This window comes from Monodelphis domestica, chromosome 3 (assembly GCF_027887165.1).
Source record: "Monodelphis domestica isolate mMonDom1 chromosome 3, mMonDom1.pri, whole genome shotgun sequence".
NCBI classification, from domain to species: domain Eukaryota; kingdom Metazoa; phylum Chordata; class Mammalia; order Didelphimorphia; family Didelphidae; genus Monodelphis; species Monodelphis domestica.
Genome location: NC_077229.1, coordinates 244,791,820 through 244,810,339, shown reverse-complemented (window position 1 = coordinate 244,810,339; position 18,520 = coordinate 244,791,820). Strand labels below are relative to the sequence as shown.

Genomic DNA, 18,520 nt, shown 5'->3' with positions numbered 1-18,520 from the left:
ATCACCTCTTCGTTGCTCTTCCTGGATCATATCTTATCACATTCCAATCCATCTTCTGCCAGGAGCCATCAAAGACCACACTGTCTCACATGGTCACAGTTCAAAACTGAGGACTGCAAGGCAATCCCCAGGAAAGATGAGATGCCCACTGAACCCCCACTATTATGTTACTCCTCCCATTAACTTCCCTTACTAAAAAAATTGTTATGATTATTTTCTCCCCAGTACAGGAGAAATAATATGAGAGCAAATACTTACAGGGTTAACACACATATGCCCCACTTTAATCCCCCCCCCGAGAATATCACCCTAAAAATCCACTTCAAAGATCATATTCACAGAATTAAAGCCTAAAGAATTCCATGCACCCACTACCCCTTCCTTCTCTCCTTTAGAAGAGTTACATTCAGATTCTCCATACCCATTGAAGACCAAGCCAACAAGTATATCAATCACTCCTGTAAAGCACAAACTACTGACACACTCCACTAAATACATTTTTGTACAATAACCAGGCAACATTGCTAGGCGCCTTAATGAAACACAAGAAATATGTAACATGAAATTTGATTCTTGATTCTGGTTTGTCTTAAATTTCCCTTTAACTCTGTACCTAGCTGCGAAATGTTTTGTTACCCATCTCCAAAGTAATTCTGATTGATTGTGAAAGCTGATCAAAAACAACAATGATTCTCTTAGCTAATTATCCCACAGGTCAGGGGGAATGACCCCCTGGCTACCCTGCCTATGACATTCATCTCTATCATGTATTTTTCTATTGTAGCAACATGGTGTAAATGTAGAAATTTTAGGCTTCTGAGAGAGGTTATAATATTGTAATGGCTAAAATTGTGGCTACAGGATTTATGTAATATTGAACAATGGCCGCCAAGGAATTTACTTATGAAATTCCTAAAATGAAACACTCAAGTCAGAATGGAGTTTATGGAGGTTTAATCACACTGGAAGTAGAGAAAGGAGAGGGAGAGAAGGAGAGAAGAGAAAAGGGAAAGGGGCTACTCAACCTCTGACCAAGGCAGAGGGAGTTTTAGGCCCAAAGGCCCAGGTGGAAAGAATCAGTCCTTAACTCACATGACCGATCTGAAGGAAAGCTGTCTGCGGGCGTCCTCCCTCTCCAAGCTCCTAACACCAACTCCCCTCTAGCTCTCTCCACAGGAAGTGAGCGAATTCCAGAGGCTGTTCCCTACCTCACTTCCTGTGTCTCACAAATGCCAATGGTTGGCTCTAGCTTGGCTTAGGACAGCCCAGGTGGGCAGTTAGTTATTTCTGATTTGTCATTGACTACCACATGCCCGTGTAGTGTGGGTGTGCACAATTTTTGGGTGCTAGACCAAGATGGAGACTTTTAAAATTCACAATGGTATATGATCACAAAATGTTGATTAAGCAATTCATTAATATGTGACATTTCCAATTATCTGTAGAAGTTCATGTATGATGAAAAATGATTGTGTGCCAGAAAAGCATGTACCAACTGAACTATATAATAAACACAAACTCTGAGCCAGGCAGAACAGCTTTGTGATGCCTGAGCACAAGGTTTGAGCACTCAAGCTGTCTCTCAATAATTATTCGTCTAAGCCATCACACCTAGACAGAAAACTACCCTCAGTTTTGAGAGACCGCTGGTCCAGCTTTCAAAAATCTTCAAAAATCATCTGCTGAAGTGATTTTAATAAAGGGCAGATTGACCTATTTCATCTACCTCCCCCTATTAGTAAACTCTAGTGGTTCCTGATTACCTCAAGAAATATTAGAATATAATCAGAGAGATGCAAATCAAAACAACTCTGAGGTATCACCTCACACCTAGCAGATTGGCTAACATAACAGCAAAGGAAAGTAATGAATGCTGGAGGGGATGTGGCAAAGTGGGGACATTAATTCATTGCTGGTGGAGTTGTGAACTGATCCAACCATTCTGGAGGGCAATTTGGAACTATGCCCAAAGGGCGACAAAAGAATATCTATCCTTTGATCCAGCCATAGCACTGCTGGGTCTGTACCCCAAAGAGATAATGGACAAAAAGACATGTACAAAAATATTCATAGCTGCGCTCTTTGTGGTGGCCAAAAACTGGAAAACGAGGGGATGCCCATCAATTGGGGAATGGCTGAGCAAATTGTGGTATATGTTGGTGATGGAATACTATTGTGCTAAAAGGAATAATAAAGTGGAGAAGTTCCATGGAGACTGGAACAACCTCCAGGAAGTGATGCAGAGCGAGAGGAGCAGAACCAGGAGAACATTGTACACAGAGACTAATACATTGTGGTATAATCGAACGTAATGGACTTCTCCATTAGTGGCGGTGTAATGTCCCTGAACAATTTGCAGGGATCTAGGAGAAAAAAACACTATTCATAAGCAAAGGATAAACTATGGGAGTGGAAACACCGAGGAAAAGCAACTGCCTGAATACAGCGGTTGAGGGGACATGACAGAGGAGAGACTCTAAATGAACACTCTTGCAAATATTATCAACATAGCAATGGGTTCAAATCAAGAAAACATGTAATGCCCAGTGGATTTACGCGTCGGCTATGGGGGGTGGGGGGAGGAAAAGAAAATGATCTATGTCTTTAATGAATAATGCTTGGAAATGATCAAATAAAATATAATTTAAAAAAAAAGAAATATTAGAATAGAATAGAACAGAACAAGGAACAGGTGGGTGGCTCAGTGGATTGAGAGCCAGGTCTAGAAGTGGGAGGTTCTAGGTTTAAATCTAGCCTCAGACATTTCTTAGCTGTGTGACCCTGGGCAAGTCACTTAACCCCCATTGCCTAGCCCTTACCTCACTTCTGTCTTGGAACCAATAAACATACAGTATTGGTTCCAAGACAGAAGGTAAGGGTTTAAAAAAAAGAATAGAAAAGAATAAAATAGAACAATATACTTTATTTAGAATTTAAAGTTCTTAACAACCTTTCTAGTTTTACTACATACATGTTCTCCTGGACACATTCCACTATATATATATATATATATATGCTACAGAAATCTCCAAAAGTTAATGCTCTTTTAGAAATTAATGTTACTTTGAACAGGATAGTAACATAAATTTAATTCAAAACAAGCTATAATATCAACAAGAATTCAAAGAACTTTTTATAATAAATTCTAACTATACTGAGTTAAAAACAAATATTATTCACTAAGAAAATGCTTTTAAGATAATTTGGTCACATTATGTGTGTAGCTAAGTATCTTTCCTTTTGTTTTCAATAAAGTTTATTTTGCAGATAAGGAAATAAAATTTTGTAAAGTTATATTTTTGGTGAAAAAAATTTTTAAATGGACTAGTGTATGTTAAAAGAAAAAAAGTAATCTACATACTAAAGTTCTTGAATACAACATTTCAGATTTATAACAAAACTTGATGTCATGATGATCAAATCAGACTTTAGGATTGTTCCATTTCCAGTGCCTAGTTTTAACATCTTTAATATAGACAGCTCATATACTCAAAAACGCAAAAAGAGAAATGTTTTTTGGACTTTGCCAGGGGGTGATATGTTTTCCATTTTATTACTAGGACTTTTTCTTTTATATGTAATTTTTTATTTTTGTCATAATTTTTTAAAACTTTGACATTTATTTTGTATGCTTTTCTATATATTTATGTATGTGCATGTCTTCTCCCCTCTTTAGAATACAAAATCCTTGAAAGCAGTGACTACTACTCTTTCACTCTATTTTTGAGTAAATTTAATATAAATTTGCATTCCTCTTTCCTTTTAAAAAAAAAGAAAGTTTTGAAAATCCATTTCAGTGGGTCTCAGGCCCACCCTTTGATTGGTTGTGCATGAATACTATGGGAGAACCAGAGGCCTCCTAGCCTCCTGGCTTCCTGGTGTCTAGGAAGACATTTGTTTCTTGTCCCATATGACTACTGGAATTCAGAAGATTAGCCTCTAATGGGGACTGAGGTCAAGTCTGTCCAACCAGGGAGACCTAGCAGGAGTGAAATAACTGGGGTTATAAGTTAGGAATCAAGGAAGCAGCCAGGCTCTAGGTCTGGGGTCTTGCCTGACAGGACAGCTCATGCACAGTCTCTGGGCTTGGAAGCAAAATGCTGGCTTTTGATTTTTCCTGGCCTGGAAGCTGTGTAAAAGTTAAAATTAAATCTCAATAATAATATTATATTTTAAGAGATTTATTAGTGATCATTAGAAATCAGGGAATAAATAAGATACAAAATAAAGACCATGTGCCCATGGCTGGTTAGCCATTTTTTTAGTCAACCCCACTCACCACCATCAATGCTGATTCTACATCAGAGAGAGTGAGCCTCCAAAGCCAACACCCTTTATCCTCTGTCTACAGGAAGTATGTAATGAGAGGAAGTCAGTGAACTCTTGGGATATGTAGTTCTTTTTTAGCGTAACAGATTTTTCAATCATTCAGCTGGAGTATAGTCTCTCTTGGCTAGCAAAGTCAGATTAGCTAGTCATGGCCATGTGATGATTTGCTTTTCTCTACAACTCACTTTTACTATCTAGTAAATAATTACATACAGTAATACATTCTCCAGAAAATTTTTATCCTAATACTTTTTTAATGCCTTGCTTGGAGTCAATGAGTCAATGGTTGTTGATTGATATAACTTACTCATGATTGCATATTAGAGGTGAGGGAAAAGGAAGGATCTAAGATAATACCAAGATTAGAAGCATGGGAGACTGAGCAAATGGTCATGTGACTCACAAAAATAGTTGTCAGAAGTGATTTCAGATTTCATTTTAGAACAAGTAAAATATTTTTGGTAGAGCTATAAACTGATAACAACCATTCTGGAAAGCTATCAGAAACCATGCCCAAAGGGCCTGATCTGTGCAATACCCTTTGGCCCAGCAATACCACTACTAGGTCTGTATCCCAAAGAGATAAAAAAATATGGGGAAAGAACTTACCTGTACAACTGTGTATATATATATATATTTATATATATATATATATATATGTACATATATATCAGCTCTTCTTATGGCAGCAAAGAACTGGAAATTGGAGGGTTGTCCATTACTTGGGGAATGGTTGAACAAGTTATAGTATATGATTGCAATGGAATACTATTATGTCACAAGAAATGACAAATAAGATGAACACAAAAAACATTGGAAAGACTTATATGAAGTGATGCAAAATAAACTGAGACAAACCAGGGGAATGTGGTATATAGTAACAATAACGGTGTACAATGATCAACTGTGAATGGCTTAAGTATTATCAACAAGTCAAGGATAGAGGACAACTTGAAGGGACTCATGATGAAAAAGGCTATCCACCACCACAGAAGGAACTGATGGAGTCTGAATGGAGACTGAAGCATGTCATTCTTCACTTTATTTCCACCATGAATTTTTCTCTAATGTAAGCTATATGTCTCTTGTTTCACAACATGATAAACATAGAAATAAGTATTATAACACAGGTAAAACTTATATCACATTCCCTAGATTCTTGTAGAAAAAATTTAAACATACATATATATGCCTAATTATAGATTGCATAGTTTAGGGTACTAGTGTAATATTGAGTAGAAATATCTTTTTGCTAGTTGGAGATATGGTTTAAGAATGAAAATAAAGCTTTAAGAGTTGTCTTCAAAGAAATTATAGTTGAACATATGAGAGTGAATAAAATTTCTAAGGCAGAGTGTTTAGAAAAAAAAAGGATCAAGGACAAAAATTAGAAGAATTAATTCATTAAAAGGTAAGGTTGAGAACCAGAGAAATAATAAAGAATAGTTAGAGAAAGAGAAGACAAACCAAGTATATGATGTCTTGGGTTGCAAGAAATAAAGAGATTATCCAGAAAAAGCAAGTGACTAAAAAGAATGAATCTCTCCAGTAAAGCACAACAGAATGAAGACTGACTAAAAGAGACTTTGTATTTGGTAGCTAGAATGTCACTGGTGGCCTCTGAGAGAGAAATTTTATTAACATGGTAAGGTTGGGGGAAGAAGGCAGAATGCAGTAAAGCTAAGAAAAGAATGATAAATGGATACCTGATCAAGACGTAAAAAGAGATATTATAAATAATTTAGAAGAACAGGGAACATATTACCTAACAGATTTATGAATAGGAGAAGAATTTATAAGTAAACAAGAGATGGAGAGCACTGTTAAATATAAAATCATTATTTTGCGTACATTAAATTGAAAAGTTGTTTTTTTTAAGAAAACAAATGTTGTCAAGATTAAAAGGAAAGTCGAAAATTTGGAGGGGGAACCTTTATAGTCCCTCAGATAAAGGTCTCATATCTAAAATATATAGAGATTTTTTTCAAATTTATTGGAATTATTGCCATCTAACAGTTGATAAATGGACAAAAGATATGAATAGTCTTCAGATGAAGAAATCAAAGCCATGTATATAGGTACATGAAAAAATAGTTTAAATCTCTAATAATTAGGGAAATACAAACCAAAATAATTCTGAGGTATCATTTCACATTCATCAAATTGGCTAAAATGACAAATTTTAGAGGGAATATGGAAAAGTGGGGACCCTAATAAACTGTTGGTGATGCTATGAACTGCTCCAATCTGTTTACAGAGAGCAATTTGGTATTACACCCAGAGATCTATAAAACTGTGTATATCCTTATTTCCCAAGGAGATCAGAGGAAAAGTAAGAGTATATATGTTGCAATATATTTATAGCAGTTCTTTTTGTGGTGGCAAAAAAACTGGAAATCAAGTGGATGCCCATCTATTGGGGAATGGCAACTGTGAAATATCATTGTGATAGAATACTACTGAACTGTAAGAAACAACAAGTAAATTAATTTTTAAAAAGCTTGGAAAGAACTACATGACACAAGGAAAACTGAAACAAGTATAATCAAGGAAAATTAATATACTGGTACAGATTTAATACTTGAATAGCTTATGAATGTTTACCTTCACAGAATGAACCAAGAGGTAGAAACATAAAAAAACATACATAATCTAGATATTTTTTTCTGGATGATGCCTTTTATGTTCTGGGGAGGAGAGAGAGGGACTGAATAAAAATAAATAAATACATTTGTAAAAAAGACAAAGCAGTTATGATGGATTCAAGAGAGAGTCAATAGTATAATAATTAGAGAGCTGGCGTTAGAGTCAGAAAGCCTTGAATCCAAGTCCTATTTCTGATATACACTAACTATTTGTTCCTGGATAAATTGCTTAACATCTTAATGTCTCCATATAATTCTCTAAGATTATAAATTATAGATAGTTGCTGCTTCTTATCAGTGGGAGATATTTCCATACATACTATTGACTAAACAAAAAAAAATAAGTATTAATAGCAAAACTTAGTATGATTTATGACAAGCAGAAACCCCAGATTTGTATGAGATTAATATATATTTACTTTTAAAATATTGTATTACATTTTGCCACTACTGGGCAGTCAGTTGTGAAGGCCTTTTTCTCCAAGGCTGAATAACTGTCACATGCAGATGGCCCTGAACACTACAAACTAGAGCAGAAGCAAAGAGCATCTAGGTGACATTGAGCAAATCACAGCCTGTATGAACCTTGATTCGCTCCTCTGAAAAACAAAGGGTTTATATTAGATTATTGCTTTGTTCTTTTCAACTCTGATATTTTCTACTTCTGAGATTCTTCTGGGTGGTCAGAAACATTCCAATAACATCAAAATCAGGATAATGGAAGAGCGTGACATCACGACAAATGGTTACCCAAAACAAAAGAAAGAAAATCTCGATACCTTGTTAGAATTCTGTATTAAATAAATACTATGACCCTGGAAGATACAAAGAGTCTAGGAAGAAAATCATAACCAAAACTGCCTAAGAAATTAATCAGACTATGACATGTCAATTAGGTCAGAGGAATGGTAGCTTGTCAAATCTGGCAACTTCCCCAGAAACCTTTTACATCACCTGGGGATCCTGTTCAGTCCTTAAAGTGAAAAGAGTCTCAGAAGTCAAGATCTCACCACAATGCTCATGATTATGATAGCAATGAACATCATATGGAGCTGTGAAATAAAGAATGAGTTAGAGCAGAAATACTTAAATCTATCATAATTTGTCTTCATACAAAAAAAAAAAAAATTAAAGGCCTCTGTTGTGAAATGTTCTTCTTTCTTCCTCGTGGGAATTAGTGCTTCTTTGGACACATTCTCCAGGAAGGTTAAAGAGGAATATGTCTGATGGGAGGGGAGAAAGGGAAGAAGCATCATCAAAAATAAAAATTTTCCATAGCTACAGCCTCATGGAGCTTGAAAAATCTGCAGTAATCCTGGGAACCTTAGATTTCTCATTACCCCCTGGCACTAAATGGATACTGATGAAACCACCAAGCTATTTAGGGCAGTTGGCGAAGCTAGTTCTCCTTTGTCTGCTAGTTGTGTGGTTGATTTTTCTTCCCTAGTTAGTGACATAACTGGCCCCTATTAACCTTGATCCTATCCAACTTTTGCCAAAAAATAATTTTTGTGGAAATCTACTCAGCTCAAGAGTTCTTAACCTTTCACAATTTGCTTCTAAACAATGCACATTATACCCTTAATTCACACTACATTCCAGGCTACTTGTTTCCCATTTTTAGCATCCTATATCCCTTGTTACAGACTATAAGCACTCCTTGCCTAGAGGCAAGAGATGGTAAAATAGAAAAAGGGCTGGCCAGGAAATCAGGAAGACATGAGTTCAAATTCAGCTTCAGACACTGGCTATCTTACTGTGTAACTCTGAGTAAGTCATTTAACCTTTCTTTGCTTCAGTTTCCTCAACTATAAAATAATATCTATCCCCACAGGCTTGCTGTAAGAATCAAATGAGATAGTATTTGCAATACACTTTGCACAGTGCTTGATAAATGGTAGGCACTTAATAAATGCTTATCCTGTTCCTCTGCTCTAGTGACTAAAAATGTGCTCTTGGCTCACATATGCTTCTTAAAATACTTAATTTCCTTAAAGGCTTTCAAAAATTCTTCCAAACCACTAGCTATCAGTTGCCTGCTTATCCTCAAATTACCTTTCATTTGGGGCAGAGCCAAGATGGAGGAGAAGGTAGATAGATGCACCTAATCTCTGCTGAGTTACCCTCCAAACTAGGACATAATGGCTCAGAATGATATTCTGGAACAGCATAACCCACAAAAAGCCAGGATGATATAATTTTTCAGCCCAATTTTAAAAAATTACTTTTCATTTACTTATCTATTTATGTGCTGTATTCCAGAGTAGAATTTAAGTTCCTTAAGGACAGCAAACATTTTGTTTTTTGTCTTTTGGGATCCAAGACCAAGAAGAATGCCTTATACATAAGGGAAACTTAAATGCTTGCTGACTCCAACTGATTTGAGCTTGCTAATTTAATGGCAAGTTACTTACAACATATTTGTTGTGATAATACTGAAAAGCCTTAATTTTTATTAACAATTAATTATTGATTAATAAGAATAACTAAGTGTCATAGTTTATCATATGATGGACAAGTGGTCAAAGAAGAATTGCAAGCTTTTAAAAGTCATGTGGAAAATTGCTCCAAGTCACTAATAATGAAAATGAAATTAAAATCAAAATAATTAACACCCCAAAAATTGGAAAGAGTTTAAAAAACTCAAAGTAGTCAATGTTATGGCTATGGAAAAAAAGTAAGTTCAGTACTACAGAGTTGCTAAACCATGAATTCATTCAACCATTCACTCTACGAAACAAAGTGAAATTATGGTAAATAAGTGAAATGTATACAATCTTTGACCCAGGGATTCTGTTATTAGGAATATACCACAGTGAGATTAGGGACAGAGTGAAAAATCTCATATAAACCAAAATATTCAAACGATCATATTCTATGGTAGCAAAGAACTACGAAGTAGATACCCAGCAAGAGAGAAATGGCTAGACCAATTGAGATTTATTAATGTGATGAATATGAAGAAGTATAGGTTTCATTTTTTCATTTTGAGTACATCAATTCTCTCTCAGGAGATGGGTAACTACTTTATCATTGGTCCATTTGAATTATGTTTTGTCATAACTTTGACCAATATTCTTAAGCTTTTCAAAATTGTTTTTCCTTTTGAACATTATGGCCATTATGGCCATGGAAAGGAATGTGCTATTTTACAAAAAGAATGTGAAAATTCTGGTGTTTTTATAGAATCTTCCTTTTAATCTTAACACTGGAAAGATATATTTATTTGAGTAACTGATGAAGATTGATACTGTAGTCTTTGTGATTCTAGAATATGAAATATTTCTAGTCAATTATGCTCTGATTGTTCTACCATTAAGAAACAGATCAAGATATTCCCCTCCCCCACCAAAAAGGGTGTCATTTAGGAGAAGTCAGAATTCAAAGTATGTGTAAGAAATCAAAAGAAATGGAATTATAGAAAACTAGGTCCACTGCATGAGAAGGTGGGGGAGGCTAGCTGCAGTGACTGGAGACTTAGAAGCCAGAAGTAATAGGCCTGGGTACTAATCTGTCACCACCAGACAACAACCACCAGGATGTCTACCAAAGACCGCATCGATATCTTCCCTTCGCAAATGGCACAGACCATTATGAAGGCTCGATTAAAAGGCGCACAAACAGGTCAGAACCTCCTAAAGAAAAAGTCTGATGCCATGACTTTTTGATTTTGGCAGATCTTAAAGAAGGTCATTCAGACCAAAGTACTAATGGGTGAAGTGATGGGAGAAGCTGCTTTCTCACTTGCTGAAGTCAAATTCACAGCTGGCAACTTTAGTGCCACTGTTATTCAGAATGTGAACAAAGCTCAAGTGAAGATTAGAACAAAGAAAGATAATGTAGCAGGTGTTACCTTGCCAGTACTTGAACATTACCATGAAGGAACTGACAGTTTGAATTGACTGGTTTGGCCAGAGGTGGGGAACAAGTGACCAAACTGAAGAAGAACTATGGCAAAGCAGTAGAGCTGCTAGTGGAACTAGCATCCCTCCAGACTTCATTTATTACGCTGGATGAGGCCATTAAAATAACAAACAGACGGGTGAATGCCATTGAGCATGTGATCATTCCCCGGATTGAGCGTACACTTAATTACATTGTCACAGAACTGGATGAGTGAGAACGTGAAGAGTTTTACAGGTTAAAGAAAATACAGGAGAAGAAGAGTGTCAAAGAAAAATTAGAGAAGGAGATATCCTGCCTGAAAGCATCTGGAGAATTGCCAGAGCCTGCTAATCTGCTGGCAATAGAAAAGGATGAAGATCTTCTATTTGAATAGCCCTTTCCATTCTATCATCTTTGAGACCTTGGTCTTGTGCTTTTCTTATAATACATGGTATCCAGGTTCTGTGTGTAATGGGCGATTTGTTATAGCCCAAAAGTTCTACTAGTGGATATTAGTTATTGGGATTATTTGGAGGGATCGTGATTATGTCATTTGTAGGATCTGCCTCTATTTTGGTGGTAATTGACCAGTCCAGGAACCTGTAGAACTATAACCTATTGATATTTCCTCATTTCATTAGTTTGTGTATGTACTCAATTTGGTGTTCTATACTCTAGTATTTGAAAAAAATATCCCTTTGGAAACAGCAATGATTCACATGGATCTAATAACCTAACTTCTACATACATAGTCATTGCTTTGACCCACTTCAACTTTTGCTTTTGTCACCATGGTGCTTCAATCTAGCCTTGGGTAAATTGCTTCATGTCTTTTTTTTTCCTTGCATGGCTGGTCTCAGTCCTGTGGAAGAAGACTTTCCCCCTCCATTATGGAAGAAATTCTGCCAATTCCTGTGTAACTATAGTATGTAAGCAGAGTAAAAGAATTTTAAAATGACTTGCTTTATTTGCAGTTATTCTGATTTGATTCACTTGGAACATAAAATAATAATGTCATCCAAAGCCTACTTCTTTTTTTTCTTTTTTTTAAATAATATTTTATTTGATTGTTTCCAAGCATTATTCATTAAAGACAAAGATCATTTTCTTTTCCTCCCCCCCACCCCCCATAGCTGACACGTAATTCCACTGGGTGTCACATGTGTTCTTGATTCGAACCCATTTCTATGTTGTCAATATTTGCATTAGAGTGTTCATTTAGAGTCTCTCTTCTGTCATGTCCCCTCAACCGCTGTAGTCAGGCAGTTGCTTTTCCTCGGTGTTTCCACTCCCATAGTTTATCCTTTGCTTATGCATAGTGTTTTTTCTCCTAGATCCCTGCAGATTGTTCCGGGCCATTACACCACCACCAATGGAGAAGTCCATTACATTCGATTATACCACAGTGTATTAGTCTCTGTGTACAATGTTCTCCTGGTTCTGCTCCTCTCGCTCTGCATCACTTCCTGGAGGTTGTTCCAGTCTCCATGGAATTCCTCCACTTTATTATTCCTTTTAGCACAATAGTATTCCATCACCAACATATACCACAATTTGCTCAGCCATTCCCCAATTGATGAGCATCCCCCCCAAAGCCTACTTCTTAAAAAATTTTATTGATGACTTATTTTTATACCAGTCTAGATTTATAGATATATGTATGATCTCCAATTTCAAACCTTTCCTTACAAAAATATTTGACACCTCAACTGTTTCTTTTTTAATCTTTATCTTCTGCATTAGAATCAATAGTATGTATTGGTTCCAAGAAAGATGAGTGGAAAGGGCTGGGCAATGGTATTTAAGTGACTTGCCCAGGGTCACACAGCTAGAAGGTGTCGGAGGCTAGATTTGAGCCTAGGACCTTCCATCTCTAGGTCTGGCTTTCAATCCACTGAGCTACCCAGCTGTCCCCCACAGCAACTGTTTTTGATAATGTGTGCCCCAGTCTGAAGCCATAGACCTCCACCTCTAAGAGGAAGGTGTTTTATCATTTCAGAATCTATTATATGGAACAAAAATTGGTCATTATGGTTAATTATAATTTAGTTTCCTTTTCATTATGATGGTCTTTGTTTTCTGGTTCTTTTTGCTTTATCAATTAATTTAAGTTATCACATTCATTAGAACTATCAGTTCTTTAAGATCATAAATCTAGAGATGGAAAGGACCTTAGAGGCCATCCATATTGATTCCCTTCTTTTATTAATAAGACTGGTGTACAGAGAATTACTGATGGCTCACAATCAACAAAGATGGTAACTGACAGAGTTGGGATATAAACATACATCCTATGACCCTAAGCACAGCAATTTTTTACTGTACCATGTGACTTCAATGTTGTTTATGATACAGTAATAATTCTCCATCTTGGGTTTTGTTGTTGTTGTTGTTTCTGTTGTTGTTGCTTGTTTGTATTTTGGTAAATGTCTAGATCTGTGATTTCATGGATATAGGAAACTCTAGGTGAGGAAACTTCCTCTAGCCTATAGTTAGAGCTTTTGGGTGGCCTGAGGAGCACTTGGCTGGGTTTACACAAAAGGCATCATTAACTATTTCCATCTTGAAGAGGAGGGGTCTGCGTTGAAAACTCAGTTGTTTGCATACTGCTTATTTATGATCTGGCATAAGATTTTCTGTTTGAGGTAGAAGGTGTGTGTGCCATATCTTCAAAGTCATTTTTTTGTTGTCATTTGTTGTCCCTTAAATATTAAATAACAGCAAGATAAAAAGAAAACTGGATCCATAGGAGCAAGAAATGTTATTAATATTAAAGTTTGTAATAACAGACCCTGTTTTCTCCTACTGTTTTCAAGGCTCTCTTCTTCCCCTTTAAATTCAGTAAAACTAAAAATATTTCCTTTTTAATAGGGAAGCCCTAACCTTTCAATTGCCAGAATGGTGTCTTATTTTCTCAAAGTATAGTTTATTGGAGAAAATACATGAGTAGACATTAGGAAAACTGGTTCCTAATACAGCTTTTCTATCATTATGTGACCTTAAATAAGTTGCAAATTGTTAATATCTCAATTACTTCTCTGAAGGCATGCTCAGTATAGTAGTGATGATGCTATAATACCATACTCTTTCTACATGATAGCTTTTCAGTGCTGATTAAGTTTAGAAAATCCAAAGTTGGTTCAACATAAGGTATCTTTAGGTACAAATACTATGTTTTTTTTTTTTTTTTAACTGAAAAATATCTTCACCCAAACAGCTAGAGACCAGGGATAGAAGTAGGATTAGGGGAGAGAAAAATAGACATAGAAAGACACACAGAGAGGAAGACAGAAAAATCTAAGAGACAAAGGAGAAAGAGAGAAATCATTTTGGGTTTAACATTTTTGAAAGGTTCTTAGAATGACCCTAGCTGCTATGGATATGTTTGTATAAAACAAGACAACAATCAATCATAACTGGTCTCACCAGAAACAGGTTTCTAAGACTTCAGAGCTAAATTTGTTAGGCTAGAATAGAAGCAACCCCCTACCATTCAGATAAGTTTAGTTATTCATATTGGTTTGGTTCCCTCCCGCCCCCCCCCCCCCCGGGAGTTAATAATCTAAATGTATAACCTTAAGATAGCTTTTCAAACTGTAAAGATGATTTTAGCTTTGTGACTTGAAATCTAAATAATTGGTCACCAGGTAAAATTCCCAAATAATAAAATACCCAAGTCAGCTGGGAATTATGGTGATTTTAATTAATATAGAGAGAAGGAATTAAGGAAAAGAGAGAGAGAAGAATTAATTTAAACTGCTCTGGCTCAGACTGAGCCAGGCTGTAGTTAAAGGCCTTGGCCAAAGTGGCCTCCCTGGAGCCTAAGGGAAAGGGAGTCAGTCATCACTCACCATGAGATCATCAACAAGGAAGCTGTCTGAGGGGGATCCTCTAGGCTGAGTTCAAGTCCTCACTGAACTGAACTCCAAATCTAATTGCACTCCAAACTGAATTCAATTGCCTAAACTGACTTTTTAGCCTCCTTTTAAAGAAATTTTCTCTTATGTCACCTCTCCTAAATTTTCACATCTACCAATCACAGTAGGAGCTTTTCTCCAGGACTACCTATTCTTTAGTTTTCACCTTCTTTGATTAGATTTTCTCCAGCACTGTCTGCTCTTTAGTTCTCACATTCTCTGGTTAGATTATATCTTCTGAGGTACTTTCGTACTTCTTTGTTAAGCTTACCTTTTGTGAGTTACTTGACCTTTTTGTGATTAATTTAACCTTTATAGGTACTTAACACCCTTTTTGTTATTAGATCTAAAAATAGACAGCTTAAGTTTTAGCTTCACTATAAGGTATGAGTTAAGTACCTTCATTGTTCAATCAGGAGTTTACAACTTTATCTTCCCCTAAAGTATTTCTAATTAGGGTGGAGTAATTTCCAAGTTCACAAAATGAAGTTAACTTCCAGAGGTTCCTGAGGAAGTATGTAACACAAAGAGGCCCAGGTTATGGATCTATCTCTGTAGTGATTAGTCCTAAGGCCTAGCTTAGGTTACTCCACCACTCTATTTCTCAGTTTTCTCACTTGTCAAATAGATAGTTTGGATTGTATTTTGGGGGGGTTTCTTCCTTCTCCAAAATTATATAACTTTATGTTCCCATGGAGGGAAGGAGAGACTATAAAATAATGTGCATATTTTCCTCAATTTCTTTTCTGTGTCAATATACTGTTGCCTTCACATAGGGATATTTTATATATATACACTGAAATCCTTCTCTGATCCCTCATTATGACCTTGAGGGAACATGGGTTCCTCAAAGCTATTTCTGCAGAGTGTAAACTGAAGCAGATAGTTACCAACCTAGAAAGGTTTAAGCATAGGCCTAGTAATGGTTTGGGATAAACATCAATGGAGAGAGTACCTACTACCTCAAAACTTGAAGATTCTCAAAGTATTAAGGTATAATGGTCTCTGGCATTCATAGAGCAACTGTAATAACAAGCACTGTAAAATTCCGGGTCAATGGAAAAGCAGATATGGAGCCTCCTGAATATTATAATAGTCACACTTATTACAGTCATTTAAACTTATCTTTAAGAGGTCCCTATATCTCCAAAACTCTATAACTCTATGATTCTGTTATTTTGGTGTAGTCCCCATATTTTGATGACCTCATTATAGTATCCTAGGACCATACAGCTAGAGTTGAAATGGGTACTTTAGGCCATCTAGACCAATCACATTATTTTACAACTGTGGAAAGAGACTCAAAAAGGTTAAATGATTAGCACAAAGTCACATAGCTATTAAGTGACAATCACAATTGGAACTTAGGTCCTTTTCTATTGTGCCATACCTCTATTCACTGCAGTATGGATAATAAAGAGGCAATGATGCAATTTTGATGATCCCATTGCTTAGAAGGGCTCCCTTTCAACAGTCATAGAATATCATATTAAAAAGTAATATCAGAGATCATTTAGTCAATTCAAATCAAGAAACTTTTTTTTTAACTCTTACTTTCCATCTTATAATCAATATTGTGTTTTAGTTCCAAAGCAGAATAGTAGTTAAGGACTAGGCAATGGGGATTACATGACTGACCCTGGGTCACACAGCTAGGAAGTGTCTGAGGCCACATTTGAAAACAACGCCTTCCATCTCTAGTCCTGGTTTCAATCTACTGAGGACCACACTAGATGTCCTCTTCAACCAGATACTGAGGATCATGGATGTATACAGCACCTGAGGACACAAAGAATCTTTTAAGACAAGAGAGATAGAGAAGGGAGAGAGAAAGGGGCAGGGATAGAGGAGGAGAGATTCTCTACCTTAAAAAAGCCAGAGTTCTAATGTGGGAACTGAATATTACATAACTAAGTAAATACAAAGTATATGCCAAAATAATTCAAAGCACTCTTAAGAGAGAATCAGTGACAATAATTAGAAGAATAGGAAAAAGATATCATGTGAGAGGTGGCATCTGAGCTGTGCTTTATGGGAAGTCAGGAATTCTATGTAGCAGGTGTGAGGAGGGAGAATGTTCAGACATCAGGAGCCACTTATGCATAGGTACAGAGGGGGTGTCCATGTGTGTGTAGGAGAGAATATCAGGTTCAAGTCTATGTTATCAGTTTGGCCAGTGTCTAAATAGATTGGAGAGGAAAGTCCAAGACATTCATAAGAGGTGTCAGATACCAAACGGTTGGCCAGTTTCTAAAGTAACTAGGTGGTGCAGTGGATAGAGCACCAGGTTTTGAATCAGGAAAACCCAAGTTTAAATCCAGCTTCAGACACTCACTAGGGGTGTGAACTCCAGCAAGTCATTAATCCTGTTTGCTTTGGTTTCCTGATCTGTAAAATGAACTAGAGAAGGAAATGGCAAACCACTCAAGAATCTTTGCCAAGAAAACCAGTGATAGGGAAATCTACTCAACTTTTTTATTCTTGGTGTTAACAATTATTGCTCAAAGTTTTTTTTTTTCCTATATAGAATAGAAATTTACCTACTCTAGACCATTGCTCCTATTTAACCCTCTGAGCAAAAGCAAATCTAATTAGATTAGGATTCTCCACTACTCTCAAACAGAACTGGGTGAGAGGGGCATCTTATGACTCCATATCAAGGCCATCTGATTTAGAACAGTGGAAGAAATGTTAAAAGGCAAGACCTGATTTTGTAAAAATAGGCTATGAGGAATAGCTAAATCTAAGTGGAGACAAAAGGAAGCATACACAAAACTAGAGACCTAAAAGGAGATATAAAGCTACATTGAAAATTAAACATGTCCCTGTTGATAGTCAGTGAGACCCAGGGATATGAATCATATCTACAGTTCTCCTGGACAATAGCTGTTATAAGAAAGTTCCTATAAGCTATAAAGTTAAAAATGCTTTAGGCTAAATTCTGCTCGTGGATAGAGCTTTTTTTTTTCTTTTTTTAGAAATATACATTTAATTCCTGAACTATCTTCAATCTATTGGAGGTGAATCCATTGTCATTTTTTAAAATAATTTTTTTATTATTATTTACTGGGAAAGTGAACTCATATCTAGGAACATCAGAGTATAAAGGGATTTCAGGTACTATCAAGTCCATTTGTACTTAAGTATCTCCTCAACGACATCAGGAGTAAGTGGGTATCCAGTGGTTTCTTGAAAACCTTCAGATAGGGGTATAATGGGGAAAAATTGTTTGGAAATGAAGGAATATGTTTCCTATATTATAAATATCTCCTAAAATGTATTATTAATCTGAGAAAACAGTTCCAACTTTGAATTTAGATTTGAATTAAAATTGTAAAGAAAATATCATTTCATTTCTGTGTGCTATATGACATTTACTCATATCTGCTGATAAACCCCCCATTAATACTCTCATAAGTGAATTCAAAGTTTTGAGGTCCTTAAGGAAATTTCATGTCTCTCTGTCACTTATTCTATCGTCCACTCAGATTTATTATCCCTATGTATTAGTTTTAAAAGATTTATATATCTATTCAGAAAATTATGACATCCCCTCGCATTGTGGACAACTGATGTCATATTTATAAATGAGACATACCTTTATCAGACCAGTAATATCGTTGGTGTGATTAACTTCAGCTCAGTGCCTTCTCTGAAAGTTATCGTATTAGAGCATGCCACAGAGCAGGGAGCAATTAAGTGATGCCAGGTTCACACAGGCAGAAATGGTACTTGAACCCAGGT

At 36.1% G+C, this 18,520-nt stretch overlaps 1 pseudogene; it reads left to right on the top strand.

Moving 5' to 3' along the window:
• Nucleotides 1-10,413: 10,413 nt before the first annotated feature.
• LOC100015102 (V-type proton ATPase subunit D-like) lies at nt 10,414-11,320 on the top strand (annotated as a pseudogene).
• The last annotated feature ends 7,200 nt before the right edge of the window (nt 11,321-18,520 follow it).